Here is a 17,592-nt window from a genome sequence, read left to right as displayed (position 1 = left end):
ACAACATCGATGTACTGTGGAGACCTCACGCCCCACGTGTTGAGCAATTCGGCGGTACGTCCACCCGGCCTCCCGCATGCCCACTATACGCCCTCGCTCAAAGTCCGTCAACTGCACATACGGTTCACGTCCACGCTGTCGCGGCATGCTACCAGTGTTAAAGACTGCGATGGAGCTCCGTATGCCACGGCAAACTGGCTGACACTGACGGCGGCGGTGCACAAATGCTGCGCAGCTAGCGCCATTCGACGGCCAACAGCGCGGTTCCTGGTGTGTCCGCTGTGCCGTGCGTGTGATCATTGCTTGTACAGCCCTCTCGCAGTGTCCGGAGCAAGTATGGTGGGTCTGACACACCGGTGTCAATGTGTTCTTTTTTCCATTTCCAGGAGTGTAGATATGACTCTGACTGGTGACACGTACGTAAGCATCCTGTCTGATGTCCTGCATCAATTCATGTCCCTCGTGCATTACGACGGACGGGCAATTCCAGCAGGACAATGCGACACCCCACATGTCCATAATTGCTAGAGTGGTTCCAGGAACACTATTATGAGTTTAAACACTTCCGCTAGCCACCAATCTCCCCAGACATGAACATTATTGAGCATATCCGGGATGCGTTGCAACGTGCTGTTCAGAAGAGATCTCGAAGCCCTCGTACTCTTACGGATCTATGGACAGCCCTGCAGGATAGATGGTGACAATTCCCTCCAGCAGTGCTTCAGACATTAGTCGAGTCCCTGCCACGTCGTGATACCACTACTTCGTGCTCGCCGGTGCTCTACACGATATTAGGCAGGTGTACCAGTTTCTTTGGCTCTTCAATGGATAAAAGGCAGTGTCCTGAATAAATGGCTGACTGGTCATAAGAAGGTGAAACAGGAGATGATAGGGTTTTTTTTAAAAAAAAAATGTCACTGTTAAGGCAGTTTTGAAGCTAGGCCTAGGAAAATGGACATTTGTGGTGTTTGACTTCGCTGTCACAAATAAAAGAATGCATGTTTCGGTGTTTTTGGAACTTGAAACCCTACGGGGACGCAATAAGGGAGGAGACTTTTTTATGGAAACATTTTATTATAAAAGCGTTTTAAAGCTTCTCAGTTAGAAATAAAAAATACACGGGCTACACTGTCTTTGAAAATTCAACCCCTTAGGAGGCCAAATTGGCGGTGAAACGTTTTGTGGAAGTATTTCATTGCTAAAGCAATTTAAAACTAAATCTTTGAAAACTGATATTTGGATCAGTCAGATATGAGGAACTGTGTGTGCCACTGTTTTTGGAAATTTAATCGGTAAGGGGGTGAAACAAGGTCAGACAGGTTCACTGACTCTTCGTCGCCCAGCCCAAACCGTTGAGGATAGAAACTTGAAGTTTCGAGAGGGTGCGGATGGATTAAGAAGGGATTGTCCGTGATTCCACTCGCAAGGGGGTGAAATAGGGGATGGAAGGCTTTTTGCAAGTGTGTTACTATTAAGGGAATTTTGAAGGTAGAACTGCGAAAACTGGTATTTGGTTTCTCAGTCAAAAAATAAAAAATTAAGGGTTTCGGCATTTTTGGAAATTCAACCACTAAGAGTGAATGCTTTTTGAAAATAATTGCTCAAGAAATACTTAGGGGATTTATTAGGCTACATCTATTACAATTGGTATTTGACTTCTGTGTTATAAAAAAAATACATGTTTCTGGAAATTCAACCCCTAAGGGAGTGTAATACGAGATGAAAATTTTTAAGAAAATATTTCGTTACATAAAAAAATTTTAAAGCTAGATTTACGAAAATTTTTGTTTCATTCTCGGTTAGATATAAAGAAGAACCTAAAATGCATGATTAACAAAATTGTGGACTCCAGCTAACAGAATCGCTTTTTGGTCAGAAGTAAATTTGGAAAAGGCCGTGCCTGTACGGCCTTAATTAGCGTGAAAAGCTTAGAAGGTGTTGCAGTTTCCGAACATTATAAAAATTCGATTAAATAAAAAGAAAAAAATCTCTGGAGGCCGTACAGTCTACGTGAGCGATGCAGCGAGCGCTAAGGTAGTTGTCTGCAAAAACAAGAAACCAATCAACGAGAAACAAATGGAGCATCGGACAAGCTCCTATGTTGTATAGTTACGCAGGTAAAATGACCTAAAAGTAACAGAGGCTTACGTAATAGTAGGTGGATATTTAACCCATCCGTCATTAAGCTATGTAAAATGAATGGAAAAGCAATTGGAGATGTAATCCATCCGCCATAAAAACATGTAAAATAGATCTAGTTCTTTATTTCTTTTTTTTTAAGTAGGTCCACTTTCCCGTGTGGAGGGCCTGGACACGTTGCAGCAGCCACCGAGTAAACACACACACACACACACACACACACACACAGTGACTGTGTGCCCCAGTTTCTAAACCACAGGCTGCAGCTATGTGCGCACACTCGGGTTAAAACTGGCTCTAGGGAAAAAAATTAAATGAAATAAAACTGTTGACGGGAAGGAAAGGAGCAGCAGGCAGTTGCTGTGGTTTGCCCGATCGTCAACTGCCTTCTAGTGCCATTCACTGATGTAAAGGCACCGTCTGGAGCGTGTATTTACGGCTGTGCTATCTGCACGCTAATTGCTCATTAGCAAACCTTACCCTCTGTGCAGCACACTCTATTGACAGGCAAACGTAAAGCACCCGGATGGCATGGCCGGATGTCAATCTAACTTCGCACAAGTACACACCAGTCACGAGTTTCTAAGTGATTGGAGTTCCAATTCTCTTTGACAGGCAGAACGGCCACCGGTGTGCGTTACTGTTCTTTGTAACTATTGGTGTTACTGGGACTGGTAGGGCATACCTGTTGTCTTTTCTAACAGTCGTCAGGTGCATTTTCTCTCTATTTCGGCAGATATTTGAAATTTAAGTTTACTTTTGTGTAGCTGGGATCAGAACAAACAAATATTGCTCATCACGTCTTTAGTGTAATACGCCGTGTCGAAAGAAGGGGTTGGTTGTTTTCCAGGTTACAAACAAAATGATTTTTAAGGCTGACTTTTATTTGTCCTTTCGATAGAGCTATCTAAAATTAGTCTAGTTCGACATTTGTTTTGTGGACATGTATCTATAGAGACAGTAAAACACGAAGAATAATAAATACTCTAGCAGCGACATCACCGCCCCAGCCCGCACTGACTGCTATCGCCATGCAGCAGCGCTGCTCAGTGGCTATTGGGGTACTGATTACTCTTCGTGTTTTGCTGCTCCTGTTAATACATACGGATAAAGGAATGATCGCACTACATCTACATGGATACTCTACATGTACATGGATACTCTGCAAATCACATTTAAGTGCCTGGCAGAGGGTTCATCGAACCACCTTCACAATTCTCTATTATTCCAACCTCGTATAGCGCACGGGAAGAATGATCACCTCCCTATGTAGGTCGGTGTCAACAAAATATTTTCGCATTCGGAGGTGAAAGTTGTTGATCGGAATTTCTTGAGAAGATTCCGTCGCAACGAAAAACGCCTTTCTTTTAATGCTGTCCAGCCCAAATCCTGTATCATGTCTGTGACACTCTCTCCCATATTTCGCGATAATACAAAAAGTGCTGCCTTTCTTTGAACTTTTTCGATGTACTCAGTCAGTGCTATCTGCTAAGGATCCCACACCGCGCAGCAGTATTCTAAAAGAAGACGGACAAGCGTAGTGTAGGCAGTCTCCTTAGTAGGTCTGTTACATTTTCTAAGCGTCCTGCCAATAAAACACAGTCTTTGGTTAGTCTTCTCAACACCATTTTCTGTGTGTTCCTTCCAATTTAAGTTGTTCGTAATTGTAACTCCTAGGTATTTAGTTGAATTTACGGCTTTTAGATTAGACAGATTTATCATGTAGCTGAAGTTTAACGAGTTCCTTTCAGCAATCATGTGGATGACCTCACAATTTTCGTTATTTAGAGTCAACTGCGAGTTTTCGCACCATTCACATATCTTTTCTAAATCGTTCTGCAGTTTGTTTTGGTCTTCTGATGACTTTATTAGTCGATAAACGACAGCTTTATCTGCAAAGATTCGAAGACGGCTGCTCAGATTGTCTGCAAAATCGTTTATATAGATAAGGAACAGCAAAGTGCCTATAACACTGCATTGGAAAACACCAGAAATCACTTCTGTTTTACTCGATGACTGTCCGTCAGTTACTACGAACTGTGGCCTCTCTGACAGGAAATCACTAACCCAGTCACATAACTGAGACGATATTCCATAAGCACACGATTTCACTACGAGCCGTTTGTGTGGTACAGTGTCAAAAGCCTTCCGGAAATCCAGAAATACGGAATCGATCTCAAGTCCCTTGTCAACGGCACTCAACACTTCATGTGAATAAAGAGATTGTTGTGTTTCACAGGAACGATGTTTTCTAAACCCATGTCGACTCAACACTTCATGTGAATAAAGAGATAGTTGTGTTTCACAGGAACGATGTTTTCTAAACCCATGTCGACTGTGTGTCAATAGACGGTTTTCTTCGAGGTAATCCATAATGTTCGAACACAATGTATGTTCTAAAATCCTGCTGCATATCGACGTTAACGATATGGGCCGGTAATTTAGTGGATTACTCCTACTACCTTTCTTGAATATTGGTGTGACGTGTGCAACTTTACAGTCTTTGGGTACGGGTCTTTCGTCGAGCGAACGTTTGTTGTTGTCATTGTTGTTGTTGTTTTTGGAGAAGGAGACCAGACAGCGAGGTCATCGGTCTCATCGGATTATGGAAGGACGGGGAAGAAAGTCGGCGGTGCCCTTTCAAAGGTACCATCCCGGCATTTGCCTAGAGCGATTAAGGGAAATCACGGAAAACCTAAATCAGGATGGCCGCAAACGGTTGTAAATGATTGTTAAGTATGGAGCTAATGCATCAGCATACTCCGAAAGAAACCTAATTGGTATACAGTCTGGGCCGGCCGCGGTGGTCTCGCGGTTCTAGGCGCGCAGTCCGGAACCGTGCGACTGCTACGGTCGCAGGTTCGAATCCTGCCTCGGGCATGGACGTGTGTGATGTCCTTAGGTTAGTTAGGTTTAAGTAGTTCTAAGTTCTAGGGGACTAATGACCACAGCAGTTGAGTCCCATAGTGCTCAGAGCCATTAACTGATCTGAGACCTCTCTATCGAATGTGCACGTAACATTTTGTTTGTAACAGGAAACAAATCGACGATTTCCGTCGATAATGGGCATCGCATGAAAGACACGATGAGCAGTATTTGTTTGGACTGACGCCAGCTACATGTTGCAAGAACGAAATGGTGGATATCTACCGAAACACCAAAGAATATGCGCCTGACGACTCTTAGGAGAGACATCCCGTACAAGAGGCGTGTAAACGGCGTTAGGTGGGTGGTCGCTGTAAAGGAGACAGAGTTGCCTCGTACTTGTGTAGGGCAGCATTATCAGCACCTGACAGACTTTGAAAGGAGCCTCATCGAAGGTCTCCATTTCGCTGGCTGGTCGAATCGTGCAATATCCGGACAGTGGCCCCATGTCATGAGAACATGTGGGCACACACACACGCTGGTCGACCACGTACAACCACGACAATGGAGGATCGCTATAGTGTGCACCAAGCCCACTGTAGCCCCTTTCACATACATGTCTGCTGTCACAGGACAAGTAACGGACCCCAACAACATTCTACGTCACCGTACACCATTGGTCAGATAGTGGCAGTAGTCGGACTACGAAACTGGTATCCAGTGAGAGGCTATCGTTAAGACAACAACGCAAATGGCTGCAGACACCGTCATCAGCTATTGCCGCGAGCTGGGAAGTAGTCCCAATCTTCCAATACCTTCGACAGACACAGCAGTGTTGTGGTGTTGGGAGCCACCGTATATGACTTGCAGGCCATGTCTGATAGTGATTGGGGATCCCTCGCAGCACAATGGTACATCATGGGTATCGTGCATCTTCATATGTCACCTGTGCAGCCACAGTATTGTGGTGCCACTTTTCTACAGGGCAGTGCTTGTCAACACATGGATGTGTCTCTGTCTGCATGAAGTTGAGATATTACTGAGGACACCAAGACTGCCAGATCTGTGCCTGGCAGAATAGGCGTGGAACCATCTCGTACGTTGCGTCTGCTGCTCGTGGCTAGAGTGAGTGCCTCTGAATCATGGGATTCCATGTTCGGTTCCTGACCGGGTTGGGGATTTTCTCCTTCTGGGAACTGGGTGTTTGTGTTGTCCTCATCATTTCATTATCTCTCGAGAAAGTGAAGAGACTGGACATTGAGAATATTGGGATTTGGTATGGGCGGTCACAACCAAGCGGTTGAGGACCACACAAAGCAGATATTGCAATCATCATTGTACACCAACGCCATCCCAGTGCCAGCCTGTAGGATCCCAAGGACCAGTTACAACAGTTGTGGGCCATTTTACCTCGTTAGATGATTCAACCATTTTGATACGTTCCCCAACCAAATCAGTGAATGGATCCAAGCCAGACGGGGCGTAACATCACACTGATAAGTGTGCTCATAGTGGCAAGTTGTTTGTTCATCTGACTCGCTTTTGCCGGCCGGAGTAGCCTAGCGGTTCTAGGCGCTACAGTCTGGAGCAGCGCGACCGCTACGGTCGCAGGTTCGAATCCTGACTCGGGCAAGGACGTGTGTGATGTCCTTAGGTTAGTTAGGTTTAAGTAGTTCTAGGGGACTGATGACCTCAGAAGTTAAGTCCCATAGTGCTCAGAGCCAATTGAACCATTTGACTCGCTTTTCTAATCACTGTAGTAATACCACATACCCTACCAAACGGTGAACTTTCACTGCAGCTGCATGGGGTAGCCACATGGTCTGAGGCGCCTTGTCACAGTTCGCGCGCCTCCCCCTGTTGGAGGCTCCAGTCCTCTCTCGGGCATGTGTGTGTGTGTGTTGTCCGTAGTTTAAGTTATGTTATATAGTGTGTAAGCCTCGGGACCGATGACCTCAGCAGTTTGGTCCCATAACAATTATCACAAATTTCATTTCATTTCCTCCATCCCTGCTGCATGCTTCACTTTTTTGTCTGATTGCATGTTTCAGGAACTGGGGTGGTGTAGAGTAATTGACACAAAACAGTCTGAATAATGTGTGTGCCTTTTATTATTTTCTTATCGGTTTACAGCTGGTTCGAGAGATATGTTTTCATTCCATGTTTTTGGTGGCCATGCTGTGAAAGTTCAGTGCCAGTCATGACGTTTCAATTTACTAATTTCTTACTACTAAATCTGTTCACAACAAATTTTGCAGTTGGTGTCCACATTGCGAAAGGACACTCAAGATTGTCTCCCGTGGAGAGTGATATAAGAGGTTAGGACGAGCAGAACGGCTCAGTTAATATCTTCAGCCACGATATATCAGGAACAACTTGGTGGAAGTGTCCAGTTGCCTCTCTTGTGAAACAATATACGCCCAGCATTGCTGCCAGGAGGAGAGGGGCTGGACGTGGTGGCACTCCAAGCCACTGTCAGCGACGTCTCCGGCTGCGAGCACGCTGTCAGCGCGGCAGCACAGCTGACGATGACCGTGAACTTCCTCCAGCTAGTGGGCGGCTCCCTCGTTATTCAGGGCAGGCTGCCCTGTCTCGTGGTCGAACAGCAGACCCCAACTGCATTCCGGGATGACCTTCTGGGTGTCACAGGCTCGTGGTATAGGCTGTGATACTGAGACAACAATCATTCACTACCTGACTGGGTGAGCACTTAAGTACACTACTGGCCATTAAGATTGCTACACCAAGAAGAAATGCCGATGATAAACGGGTATTCATTGGACAAATATACTAGAAATGACATGTGATTATATTTTCACGCAATCTGGGTTCATAGATCCTTAGAAATCAGTACCCAGAACAACCACCTCTGGCCGTAATAACGGCCTTGATACCCTGGGCATTGAGTCAAACAGGGCTTGGATGGCACGTAGAGGTGCAGCTGTCCACGCAGCTTCAACACGATACCACAGTTCATCAAGATCAGTGACTAGCGTACTGTGACGAGCCAGTTGCTCGGCCCCCATTGACCAGACGTTTTAAATTGGTGAGAGATCTGGTAAAAGTGCTGGCCAGGGCAGTAGTCAAACATTTTCTGTATTCAGAAAGGCCCGTACAGGACCTGCAACATGCGGTCGTGCATTATCCTGCTGAAATGTGGGGTTTTGCAGAGATCGAATGAAGGATAGAGCCACGGGTCGTGACACATGTGAAAAGTAACGACCACTGTTCAAAGTGCCGTCAATGCGGTGACCGAGACATGTAACCAATGGCACCCCATACCATCACGCCGGGTGATACGCCAGTATGGCGATGACGAATACACGCTTCCAATGTGCGTTCACCGCAATGTCACCAAACACGGACGCGACCATGATGATGTTGTAAACAGAACCTGGATTCATCCGAAAAAGTGACGTTTTGCCATTCGTGCACCCAGGTTCGTCGATGAGTGCACCATCGCAGGCGCTCCTGTCTGTGATGCAGCGTCAAGAGTAACCGCAGCCACGGTATCCGAGCTGATAGTCCAAGCGACTGCAAACGTCGTCGAACTGTTCGTGCAGATGGTTGTTGTCTCGCAAACGTCCCCATCTGTTGACTCAGGGATCGAGACGTGGCTGCTGATCCGTTACAGCCATGCGGATAAGACGCCTGTCATCTCGACTGCTCGCCATACGAGGCTGGTGGGATCCAGCACGGCGTTCCGTATTACCCTCCTGAACCCACCGATTCCATATTCTGCTAACAGTCATTGCATCTCGACCAACGCGAGTAGCAGCGTCGCGATACGATAAAACGAAATCGCGATAGGCTACAATCCGACCTTTATCAAAGTCGGAAACGTGATGGTACGCATTTCTCCTCCGTACACGAGGCATCACAACAACGTTTCTCCAGGCAACGCCGGTCAACTGCTGTTTGTGTATGAGGAATCGGTTGGAAACTTTCCTCATGTCAGCACGTTGTAGGTGTCCCCACCGGCGCCAATCTTGTGTGAATGCTCTGAAAAGCTAATCATTTGCATATCACAGCATCTTCTTCCTGTCGATTAAATTTCGCGCCTGTAGCACGTCATCTTCGTGGTGTAGCAATTTTGCTGGCCAGCAGCGTATAAACTCCCGACTATGTTCGCAGAGTGCTTGTGGCACATACTGTGAATACCTCCACAACGGCAAGTGAGGAACACCTTCCGTCCTTCTGCCAGCATACTGCAGTATTGGCTATCGCTATACTGAGCATGTTGCGCAGGCCGGCCGAAGTGGCCGTGCGGTTAAAGGCGCTGCAGTCTGGAACCGCAAGATCGCTACGGTCGCAGGTTCGAATCCTGCCTCGGGTATGGATGTTTGTGATGTCCTTAGGTTAGTTAGGTTTAACTAGTTCTAAGTTCTAGGGGACTAATGACCTCGGCAGTTGAGTCCCATAGTGCTCAGAGCCATTAGAACCATGTTGCGCAGTGCCAGCCAGCCGTGTTTTGCTTTGCAGTGCATAACACACTCACCTGCCAGCGGCTGACTCCATTGCAGCTCACTTCCACTCTGGCGTATTTTTTGACGGTCGATACGCTGCAACATATAAAACTAAATGCACATGCAGAATTATATCATTGCAAGACATATAGTAGATGAACACTGAGCTCTGTAAAAAAAAATCCATCCTGTGTATCTAAATTCGATTCTTTAAAGAATCGCAGGAGACAGGGTTACTGGTTAATAGTAATCAAATTCGTATATGAAACATGTAATGAGCAACAAAAATCAGATTTCCGTTACTTCATATAATTATTGATCGAAATTCAAAATTCAAAATCCTGTCAGAAACTACTCATTAAGAAGCATAATCTTACTGCTATGGTTTAAAAGAGTAAATCAAGTATTTTTTTAACGATATATGACGGTAGTATCTGTTCCCGAAAGAACAGTTACCCTCGATGACCATGCAGCTTTGCTAGAAATGAAATGATAATTAAATTGACACCCTAGCTGCAAGCAGGCGTTGATACACTTCATTGGGGACGTGTTGAAAATGTGTGCCCCGACCGGGACTCGAACCCGGGATCTGCTGCTTACATGGCAGACGCTCTATCCATCTGAGCCACCGCGGGCGTCTGCCATGTAAGCAGGAGATCCCGGGTTCGAGTCCCGGTCGGGGCACACATTTTCAACATGTCCCCAATGAAGTGTATCAACGCCTGCTTGCAGCTAGGGTGTCAATTTAATTATCATTTCATTTCTAGCAAAGCTGCATGGTCATCGACGGTAACTGTTCTTTCGGGAACAGATACTACCGTCATATATCGTTAAAAAAATATGGGTTCCCGGCCTTTGACCTTCTTGTGCGAACGCACACGCTATGCCCGAACTCGTACGGGACTTGGTAGATTAATCTGCCACGAGTAACGAGTATGATGGGCAAACATCTATTAGGTGCACTACGAATGCAGTGTTGTGGACATGTTGGGAATGTGGATCTCACGGGGGGGCGTGCAAGGGATAAGTCCCTGCAGACGCACTATCCTCTGTGCCCGCGGTGGCTCAGATGGATAGAGCGTCTGCCATGTAAGCAGCAGATCCCGGGTTCGAGTCCCGGTCGGGGCACACATTTTCAACATGTCCCCAATGAAGTGTATCAACGCCTGCTTGCAGCTAGGGTGTCAATTTAATTATCATTTTATTTAAATCAAGTATATGTTTCGATGCAGCACATTTTACCAGCCCCCATAGCATGATGGCATGGATAAAGTTTATCGCTTACTACGTTTTCGTTGGACAACGAGTAAAACTTCAGAGTCATGCACAACGTTCTAATTTATAACTTCCTTATTACTAACTCTATTCACAACACATTTTGCACCTATAAAGGGTTGGACAAATAAAAGTGGCTCACAGAGAAACACAGCAGAAGAAAGGAAATACAGTACTCAGCTGACTATAGCAGATGTTGAAAGTGACCACCATTCTTGTCTTGACACTTTTGGGTCCTGGTCAGCAAGTTGCTGAAGGCGGATCCAAGTTGGACTGCTGGAATTGCTGCAGCCTTATCAGAAATTTTCTGCTGCGGATCTTGAAGATAATGAGGGTTGTTCAGATACACCTTAAACTAGAAGGCTCCCCGCACGCAAAGTAATCGCCCACTGACTGATCAGGCGACCCAGGTGGCCAGCTGGAGTGCGACCGGACTCACCTCTGCAAACAACTCTGTCAGTCCTGAAGATTGTGTAAATGTGCTTCAGTGTTCGGCTGGTTGTATGGGCAGTTGCTCCAGGCGTCATATTGAGAGGAGCTATCAGATATGACTTCAGGTCACAGTTAGTAGAGATTGACTGAACTGTGATAGCACACTGATTTGAAATGGGCGTAATGCGACTTCATGAGTTATCTCTCATGCGTCAGTATTATGGTACATTTTTTTAACAGGACAATGCCGATCAGCACATGGATGTATATCTATGAACTATCTGCGTGATGTTGAGGTCCTATTATGGCCAGCAAGACTCCTGGATCCATCCCTGACGGAGCCTGATTTAGACCAGTTTGGACATCAACTACGTCATCATTCTTGTATCCAGAATATCAAGTACCATTACAATGGTTATGAGACAGGATAGCTCAGGAGAAGAAAGAACGCCTTTATGATACCCTTTCTAAGCAAATTATTGGCTCTGAGCACTATGGGACTTAACATCTGAGGTCATCAGTCTCCCACAACTTAGAACTACTTAAATCTAACTAAACTAAGGACATCACACACATCCATGCCCGAGGCAGGATTCGAACCTGCGACCGTAGCAGTCGCGCGATTCCGGACTGTAGCGCATAGAACCGCTCGGCCACTGCGGCCGGCTAAGCAAATTAGATCATGAATGCAGGCCTGAGGGATTGTAGCGTCTTGCTGATAAATGAAGTACATTTGACTCATTCAGTTAATCACTGAAATAACATCACATATCCTCTCAACTCGTGAAATTTCTATTCGTTACCTCCTCGTTGTCTGAGTACTTCTCTTTTTTAGTCAGACAGTGCATCTTTGTACTCCACTACTGCAATGTCCTCTGGTAGCGGTAGTGTTATCAATTTGTGTCTTATCGCTTCGTTTTATTTCCATTATAGTTGATGTGTACTGGTTCTCATCACACTCTTGACTGCCCATGGTAATCTCTTATTTCGCTAACCTCTCAACCATGTCATTCCAATTAGGATGACTATTTATCCTATCTGTAAAAAGGAACAAAAATATTGTTTTGGGCCGTTGGAGGAAGTATTTCTAAAACAGTCAATTTGGTCAATGGTTTAGTTCCTCTGTGACGAATATTTATAGAAACGGAGCTAACGAGTACCTATTTGGAAATGAAATTATTAGCATGTGTAAATGCAAAAGGCTTCTTGCTGCATCAATTAACAGTGTGACAGTGACATTTCAGAAGACATTTCTTCCGTTGGATATTCTCGTTTCATCTTTTACAACGCGCGGGATTAGCCGAGCGGTCTCAGGCGCTGCAGTCATGGACTGTGCGGTTGGTCCCGACGGAGGTTCGAGTCCTCCCTCGGGCATGGGTGTGTGTGTTTGTCCTTAGGATAATTTAGGTTAAGTAGTGTGTAAGCTTAGGGACTGATGAACTTAGCAGTTAAGTCCCATAAGATTTCACACACACACAATTTTGATCCTTTACGTAGAACATGTTTGCTCATTATGACAACTGACCTTTCATGAGTGTGAATTTTTCACTTCTGTTCATTAATTACTTATTACACACTATTCATGTTTGAATAACCAATTAGACAGAAGGTGTTCATCGTAGATATGTATTTAGTAGGCATAATAGGTATCTTATTAACAGCCCTGAAACTCTGCATGTAGCGAAATTGCGCTCACGATCTCTCATAATACATCATTTAGTCAAGTCCGTGCTTTTAAAGACCGATATACAATCACAGGAAGAGAAAATGCCCTTAACGACTGCTGTAGGTCTCCAACTTCAGCATCATATACTTCCAATTTTCCAGGTACTATTCATGAGCTTCTTGTACTATCTTCTATCCATGTACAACCTGTCACTGAGATCATCATCAATTGTCCTTCCTCTGGCACCGAGGTCTTCCTTGATCATTCCAAGCCGACAGTTTCTGTGTCTTCCTACTGGATCTTCTCCTTCCATTTCCTTTTCCAAGTTTACTCGGACTTTTCTTGTAGTCGATAATGAGGTTGACTATGCGTGTATAGTTGTCAAAGTGACCATTGTTTGTTGAGACATGACAAATAAGAAGTCAGTTGTATAATATATTGAATATTATACAACTGACTGGATTATGGTATGTGGATGTGTACTTTGTTAATATACGTCTAAACCACCACAGGTTGCGTATTACGTAATGCATTTGAGTATCCTCGCATGTCCGACGCGAGCATCCTAAGACTTCGTCACTTCGTCGTAAAAATCTCAGCTCTAGAAAAATAAGGCTGCCACAGATGGGAATCCAATCACATGCACTCGTCTGGGCCACTATTATTTGCTACACCCTATACTAATGAATTTCTCTGCAAAATTGTATCATTTTACGACTCAGAATTCAGGAAATATGACGTCATAAACATTTAAAAACCTAAAGAAGTAGATTCTCTTAAAACAGATCTCAAATTACTGGAAATATAGATCCTTAATACGAAATATTTAACACGCCAATTCATTTGTTAAGTAATTAGCTATCTGAAGCTGTTTTATGCATTGGAATTCCACTCTTTAAAGTATTGGTGTAGGGGTAACTGCTTGCCTTCTAAATCGTTTATACAGCTCAAGAAGAGGACAGGGCCTACAGCGCATCCTTGAGGAACCCAACATGTAACTTCGCTTTCACTATGTGGCTTATCGTCATTTACTACGGACCTAGCCGGCCGAAGTGGCCGTGCGGTTAAAGGCGCTGCAGTCTGGAACCGCAAGGCCGCTACGGTCGCAGGTTCGAATCCTGCCTCGGGCATGGATGTTTGTGATGTCCTTAGGTTAGTTAGGTTTAACTAGTTCTAAGTTCTAGGGGACTAATGACCTCAGCAGTTGAGTCCCATAGTGCTCAGAGCCATTTGAACCAGCCTACGGACCTATCTTACAGAAAATCAACAATTCTGTCGCTAGCTAACGCAATACTCCAGAGGGATAATGTGTGACGTATCACTGTCTAAAGGTTGCGGGGGTTTGTGTTTGCTTGCTTATTCTTGATTTGAGAACAACTGTGTGAGGTGAAATGACAAGTTTAATGTCGCAATATTTCTCACCACATTACGGCTTTTCACACAGTTTTCAACTCGTCAACATAAAAACAGCGCAATGGATTACGCATCTTGCCAACATCAAAAAGTGAAATAAGTTTATACTAAATAATGTTAAATATTAAGTCTCTAAAAGAACTTTAATCTTATACACAGTATTATGAAAGTTTAATTGGAAGTTTCTTTACATTAATCCTGAGCACAATAATATGAAAGTTTAATTGGACGTTTCTTTACAAAATTGCTCCTACACATACGTTATATGTTGGTCAGCACGACAAAAATCTTCCGATTGCGGTTCAAAGTTTGGTATTATTTAGGATGACAATCAAATCTACGGTGGATGGTTAGTCAAGTGACAAATCTGAGCGCAAGATTACCCAAGGCTGCTCGAGTTTACAATGGACGCAAGCTGGTGAACCAACAAAGTTTACACCTCTGCATGCGGTATTGACCTTAAGGTGCGGCGTGCTGCTGTATGCAAGGCCGCTCTCTCCCACTGAAAATCCTACAAAACTAATCTGGCCTTTGCTGAAATTTCCAGCAGAAACTTCCCCTATGTTTCTCGTTATGCAAGAAAACATGTACTCAGCGCTAGTCTTATGTGGCGATATACACGCGCATGGTTGGAGCAGTGTGAATATTAAAGGGCCCTCTCAGTTCTCGCAAGAACGATTAACTAATTTGGCTGGTTCGTTCCTCCACAGTTGGAGCTAAACGTTGCTCCAGCTAATTTTACCTGGGGTGCCGCCGCTGTGAACGCAGTGTCCACATAAATTACTTACGCGTCGTACGGAGGGTGGAGCGCTCCGTTCTGCACTTGACGCCAGTTCAGAGAAGAGTCTCTCTTGTCCTAGTGGCAGAAGTACCTCCCTCCACTTGTGTTCCTTTTTCACGTCACGGCTTTTTTCGACCAATAAGAGAGTTCCTCTTATTTTGTAGAAACACCCTCTTCCAATCGCAACGTCCCTTCTATCAAACTGCATCGAAACCTCAGTAGTTTTCTCCTTCCTAGTGAGTTTCCGCCAATCGGACGTTTTGTGCCTAAAGTACATTAACCTTTCTGTGTGTCGCACTGGCTGGACGAAAATGTGTCACTTGTTTTTGTTCGTATCCCATTGGAATTTCGAAACGCAGTTTTCTAAAGCTTCTTCTCTGGCCTTGTAGCGATGCCCTCGCTACAGGTGGCCCTCCAGCTTGAATCACCTGGCCTGGGGTCGCTGTCCTCCTTCCTGCCACCCCTTTAAGTTGTTTCCAGCGTTAACTCCCGCAGCGCGGTTTCGCTACGCCGTTGTGGAGCTAGCTTTTCAAAACTAAAAGCGACATGTGTTCCCTGTTCTACCTTCCGCTCAAAGACATGCATTGTATAGGAATGGTGTATTACTGTCGATTGACTGCCATCCCTTTTTGCATTACATATTGGTAGGCAAATGTTCTCATAACTGTCGATTTACATTAGGTGTCATCATCTTCGCATTAAGATTTGTAAAGGTCCCATGTAAGGTGCGAATGTGACCTTTTATTCTGCCACCTTACAACTGTTTCACTCGGCGATTATTCTGACAGGACCACAGGACCACCTATAATTTTGAGAACGCGGCAGCTCTTCGCCAGACTGAGTCACTGAACGGCGGCCTCAGGGAAGTGTTCGAGTGCCCGGGGCATCCACCGCCGTCCCCGGGATGGGATCAAGAAGCTTTCAGGCGGACGGGCTCAGGATGAAAAGTGGCGAGCGATCGATTGTGCAAATGTCGGCCGCGTTAATGGCGGCGAGCGGCCCTGTTTGCCCTACGACATGGCGCTAATGGCCGGGGATCATTCTCCGGCTGACACAGTGCGTTGTTTGTCTCAGTTCCGCAGTCGAGAGAGCTAGAGCCAACAACAGTGTGGGAATGCTACACTTTCCTCGTTTCTACTGCGTAAAACCATTCTAGTGTTCGTTACAGCACAGCTGAGGCAGACAGAGAGGTCCAGAAAAATGAAGACACTCTCTGACGGGCAGTATAAATGGAACAAAATGACAAACTCTTACAATCCTAGCACGACGGGATGGTTAGCTCGTTCTGTATTGATAGATTCTCCTGATCAACATTTCCCTAGGTCTCCCGTAGGTAGAAGTCAAGAGGTGTGAGATCTGGAGAACGTGGTGGGTACTCAACAGCTCCTCTTCGACCTGTCCATCGTCCAGGTAGATGTTCATTTAAGTTGGTTCTGACATCTCTGTGGTAGTGAGGTGGAGCCCCATCATATTCCTTTAAGATTTCTTCCAAATTCTAGATATATTTCGCAGGCTACGGTTAGCGTGTATGTTAATAAATGCTCTAACATCTATAGATTTTCTCATTTGCACCCATATCGTCGCTGGAATGAGTTCGCATTGGTTTCTGTTCCAGTTACAGAGCCTCTTTACCGCCTCACGAGACCTTAACGACACCAGGTGGTACTGAATCTCGAGATGGCCAGCGGTCAAGTTTTTTGGCTTGTCAGTGTAGATTTCGTCAGGTAGTAGAACATTAGTTAATGGCGTTATTTGTGTACTTTGCCATAAATTTTGTTGTTACATGCACGGGTTGGGCAAGCTAATGAAGTTAAATACTACGTGTTCCAGGCTGCTTTCTTCGTTATGAACTTCCAACATGATGGAATAATGACAGGTTAGCAACTTCACCTACTCAGTATAACGGAAGACCAGCCAAAGTTGCAAACTTAAGTTTGTTCTTTTACCTGATGTCTAATTTCAGGCTGTGACGCCTTTTCAAATCATCCAGATAGTCAAAATGGTATTTGCAAAAATACAAAACCATGTCAAAAATATATATGTATTATGATGTGAAAATGAGCAGTTACAGTGCATACAGCGAAGCCTCGTTTCGTTAAAGATTTCTAGAGACCACATTGTAAAATTCATTCTTAATCATTTAAACAGTTGTAATATATCATTGATTTTTTATCCACAGCTGTATATTTTTTTAATTTCGTAATAAATGTGCAGGAGGGCCTGCGAAGTAAACGGTATATTACAGTTGTCTGAAATATCAAAACACCTGCTGTTCTCTTGTGACGAATGTGTTGGCTATATCCTTAATCATCTGCCATTCCATTCTTTCACTCCAGGATTCCTTCATGGTTCCTTTTTCCTGTCTTCAGACCACTTTGAGCCAGTTTTCTTTAGCCTCTTGCCTCGGAATACGCCCATTTCTGTACCTTTATCCCTAATATCTCTCTTCCAATAGCTTTGTCTTACGTTATTCCTTTCCAAATCTCTTGAAACCAGGGGTTTGTTAATTTGTTTTCGCTGAGGTATTGGGAGATCTGCGTGGTGAATCGATTGTC

At 44.8% G+C, this 17,592-nt stretch overlaps 2 non-coding genes across 2 annotated transcripts; one reads left to right on the top strand and one right to left on the bottom strand.

The window, feature by feature from the left end:
- Positions 1 to 10,031: 10,031 nt before the first annotated feature.
- Positions 10,032 to 10,106, bottom strand: Trnat-ugu. Its single transcript has one exon. It is a non-coding gene; the product is annotated as a tRNA-Thr (tRNA).
- A 417-nt stretch (positions 10,107 to 10,523) lies between these two features.
- Positions 10,524 to 10,598, top strand: Trnat-ugu. The gene has a single exon. It is a non-coding gene; the product is annotated as a tRNA-Thr (tRNA).
- Positions 10,599 to 17,592: the final 6,994 nt, after the last annotated feature.

This window comes from Schistocerca americana, chromosome 10, assembly GCF_021461395.2.
Source record: "Schistocerca americana isolate TAMUIC-IGC-003095 chromosome 10, iqSchAmer2.1, whole genome shotgun sequence".
In the NCBI taxonomy this organism is placed as follows: domain Eukaryota; kingdom Metazoa; phylum Arthropoda; class Insecta; order Orthoptera; family Acrididae; genus Schistocerca; species Schistocerca americana.
This window is presented reverse-complemented; position numbering and strand designations above follow the sequence as displayed.